This window comes from Cibotium barometz, chromosome 7 (assembly GCF_041138505.1).
Source record: "Cibotium barometz isolate CiBa-2024 chromosome 7, ASM4113850v1, whole genome shotgun sequence".
In the NCBI taxonomy this organism is placed as follows: domain Eukaryota; kingdom Viridiplantae; phylum Streptophyta; class Polypodiopsida; order Cyatheales; family Cibotiaceae; genus Cibotium; species Cibotium barometz.
The window spans coordinates 50,624,312-50,628,614 of NC_141052.1; the positions used below are offsets into that span (position 1 = coordinate 50,624,312).

Below are 4,303 nucleotides of genomic sequence, written 5' to 3' on the forward strand. Positions count from 1 at the left end.
TCCTTTGTGAACATATCTCATAGTGGCCTCTACATACTCCCGTGGAGAATCCCTCCAAATGGGAAGTCCAATAAAAAAAAGTTCACTGCTCCCAAGGCACGTGCTTCTCCCTATGAGTGTACACACTACCCACAAGCTTGTTCTTTGTGAAGAACTCATGAATCCTTGTGTACATTGGGTCTTTCTGTCCACTCGTAAATGCCTTGCCGATTACAATGTAGTCCACAACAATGGCCATGCAAGGAGAAACACCATCATAGCACAATGTGTGCTCTCTCAGATAAACAAAGGTATGTCGTTTTTTTTTACAAAAGCTGTAGACAAAGCAAGACTTTGCAAAAGACTATCAAACAACTAGAAAACCTCAAATAAACATCTCGTTACAATGATTACTTGTTACAAGGATTACATGAAATGGGAGGAGAGGTGGTCACCCACTTACCCCCACGAGCTAAATCAATATCATCGGTTAACAGTGTGCTCCATACACGACTCGACAAGTTTGGGATCCCGCTACCTTTTTTCGTTACCTTCCAACCCCCAATTAAATTGCAAAAGAGCACATAACATACCTCACAACATGATACCATAAAGTAGCAAGTGTACCATGTGCTGGCAAAGAGGTCTCCTCTAGCATATCTTAATGCCTTTTGAAGGCCTCTTTTTCACGCTACAATATGTGGCCTTTCTCTAGGTCTATCCACCATGGATAATTATCTGATTCCTACAAGTCAGAGAATGGAAACGGGGGGATACATGGTGGTCTCCCCATTGGCAGTAGAGATCCATTGCCGGGGGGATACATGGTGGTCTCCCCATTGGCAGTAGAGATCCATTGCCTCGCCCAAGTAAGTAGGCCACCCAAGGGCTACTTCTCTTTCAAATTGAGCAAATATCCTTGTAAAAAAAAAATGTAATCAACCCAAAGTTTACCAAAACATGCTCAATTAATCAAATAGGGCCACGAAGAATCCAAAGCCAAATGACATGATGCCTGCAACTAAACAGTAGTAGACGTTGGGCAGCCATCTACACCATATCCACCTTCTTGAGAGCCTTCACCTCCTTGTCTCTTGCGCGTGTCTCAATTTTTTTGACCATTGGAAACATGTATCTTCTTGCTTCTATCTTCACGTCCTTATCGTAATCTTGGAGGGTACAATATACTGGCAACACAATGCCATTTGACACAACCACAAAATCAGCCTGAATCACAAGGGAACGCTTCTGGATTTTGTGATGAACAAGTTATCATCGAGGGAGCCATTTGTGAAGTGATAGCCAACACAATGCAAAGCTATCGTCACCATATTTTAAAGAGAGGACTGCCCTCCTCCACTCGCCGTCACACCCAATTTTGGCTCCAAAATATATAAAATGTGTCATGGAAGTAAAACTACTCTTGGAACCAAGTGCAACAAACGAATTTCAAAATAGAAGCCATTGCAAAAAAAGTGCATTACCTTGCAATCATATTCGAGAACTTCGAAGTGAGGTTCTCACTTTCTTTCTTTTCCACCTTTGTGTATTCCTCATCGGAAACTTGACCTTTGATAGGACCGAGCTTCTTCTCCAATGCTTTTTGGTATTGCACATATAGTGATGAAACAAGCATGTACATTAAGCAACAGTCTCTGAGAGATGGCTCAGCTAGGGCATGTATGGATAGACTACATCACAAAAGTACTATGAGAAGATAATAATTTGAAAAGAACCCCATCACAAATTTCATAAAAACCATGCAAAGACATAGAATAATGACTTATATATACATTTTGGAGCCGAGTCACAACATGGCAATCGCATTGACCTTTCAGGATTAATGAATGTACAAGAAAACTCTCACATGTTGACTCTTTGTGTCAAAGAACTTCTCTTTTATCACTGATGTCCAGGCCCACCGCCCTATCTATGGTTACCCTCCCACACATAAAACATATGTCCCACAAGATTTTCTAGTTCATCTCTCTGAGATATCATTCTCAAACTCTTGGTTTACTATCCTCTAGTGCTTATCCCAACCCTGCATAACTCTTCATTCACCAAGCTCTCTCCACCATCTGAAGTACATAAGAAGACAATAGAAACTCCCTTCTCTTCCATATTAGCCCTCATATTGAAAATCGATCTTTAGAGAAGATATATCCACTCAGAGTTCACACACTTTGCCATGAGGAATCAATCAGCAAAGAGGCAAACCGGAGAGCTAATAATCCTCATCCTCTATCTAGATCACCACAGATCCTGGTGATGTCCCCTTCTCCACCCACACATGACTCATCCACAATGCTAAACACATAAGGCACAATCTGCAATGTTAGCCCGCAAGGAATTTTGGACCTCATCTGTCCATCCTCTCACATCCCATCAATACGTTCTTCCTCTCCCATCCCAATGTCATCAATGGTATCCTTACCCATTTCTTCAATGCCAGAAGAACCAACTTTATCCTTAATTTCTTTGGTTTGCTCTTTCACCAAGCCTCGATAACTTTTTCTACATGCTGGTAGTTTTTGTTTCCCTTTACGCTTGGTTGAAGAATCCGCAGTTTTATTCTCCATTCTGAAAACAAACAAGAAAAAATAATAATTCAATACAATTAAAAACAAAAAATGCAATATAGAGCAATTGAAATACGTTTGTATGTTGAAAGCCCGTCCAACAGAGGGGACAATAGAAGACAAAAGAAAAGTGCCTTTCAAACCATAGTGGACATTGTGGACATGTGTTGTAGACATATACTGAGGATTGTGGACATGTATGCCATAAGTGGTGAGCATTGTGGACATGTATTTTGACCATACACTACATACATAGACATACCATATGTTCACTACATACATAGAAATCCAAAGAAACTTTTAAGTTTGGTTGTGTGCTGATACAAAGCTCATTAAAGTCTTGTTAAAATAGACATATCCACCATAGCAAAAGACTTATGAGGCACAACATTGAGGCCATTCATGACACCCTAAACCCAAATATACCTATACTACAATGCCCAACACTTCCTGCTTATGGCCCACATACCCAAATATGTAGCTATAAAGGATGACCAAGAGGGCCAAGCAGCCCGCGCCGGTGTGGGCTGCTTGCCGTTATTTTTTGGTACTCCAAGGGCACCTATAGTGGCATACATTGTGCTCACCTAGCCATTATGGCAGCTATATGTGTGCCCTTGGCAAGTGAATTAGCATGGATAATGAGCATGTATTTGCATGAGCATATTTTCATGAGCATGAGCATATGAGCATGGCTATATGAGCCCTTGATGTATTTGCATGAGCATATTTTCATGAGCATGAGCATATGAGCATGGCTATATGAGCCCTTGGTGTACTCCAAGGGCACACAATATGCCCGTAATCAGCATGACAAAAAAAACGATTGACAAAAAAGGGCACATAGTATGCCTACAGGATGGACCAAGCAGCCCGTGCTGGAATGGGCTGACTGGCCCTATTTGTTTGTACACCGAGGGCTCATATAGCCATGTGCGGCCATAGTTTGCAAGGCTTATCAGAGAACCATGGAGCTTCTTGAATAGTTTGATGTGCTGGGCTGCCTGTTGCCTTTGGAGGACGTGATTAGAGGTGGGTATGTGGCCGAGAGAAGATTTGTATGGTTGACCACCATCAATAAGAAGGAGAAGCATCACATTGTTCAATTGCCAATTGCTCACTTCCATAGAGTTTGGCAATACCATGGGAAAGATCTCTGGCAATAGCTTGATTGGGCTGGGAACTCGATGCTCACCTAACCATGCCCAAAAGCATGACAAAAAAAGGGCCAAGCAGTCCGCACCAGCGCACAAAGGGCTATGGCCAAGTTTATATTACCATAGAGGAAGTGCACACAAAGGGCTATGGCCAAGTTTATACTACCATAAAAGGAAGGCAAAACAAAAAGGGCCAAGTAACCCACGTTGGTGCGGGCTGCTTGGCCCTTTTTCTTTGAACTCCAAGTTCTAGGGCCAAAGCCATATGCACAGAGCTAAGACAAGCAAGAAAAGCCATACGCACAGTGCCCATACCTGATGGAGGATGTAGAGCCGGTGTGAGGGAGAAGGAGGAGGCGGTGAGGGAGCCATTGGCAGAGACGAAGGAGCCAGTGGGCAGATTAGAAGGTGATGTTGGCGGAGATGGAGGAGTAGCGCCAGAGCCCGACAACTGTAAAGAAAGAAAACCACGAGAGAGATGGGAGACCAAGGATTGGAAAGGAAGAGGGGAAAAGAGAGAACGAGGGGAAGAGAACTTTGGAATTTGGAGTTTTGCAAAAAATTTGAGTTTCCTAGCTAGCAATA

General features: G+C 42.6%; 1 long non-coding RNA gene across 3 annotated transcripts; it reads right to left on the bottom strand.

Annotated features, from left to right (window-relative positions):
* Positions 1 to 360: 360 nt before the first annotated feature.
* LOC147637145 (uncharacterized) lies at positions 361 to 4,248 on the bottom strand. 3 transcript variants are annotated; one of them, XR_015266336.1, is made up of 3 exons: positions 4,034 to 4,231; positions 1,464 to 2,562; positions 361 to 1,166 (listed from the first exon to the last, which is right to left on the bottom strand). It is a non-coding gene; the product is annotated as an uncharacterized LOC147637145 (long non-coding RNA). The 3 variants fall into 3 exon arrangements; XR_015266335.1 differs by having other exon boundaries at positions 361 to 1,361; XR_015266334.1 differs by having other exon boundaries at positions 361 to 2,562; positions 4,034 to 4,248.
* Positions 4,249 to 4,303: the final 55 nt, after the last annotated feature.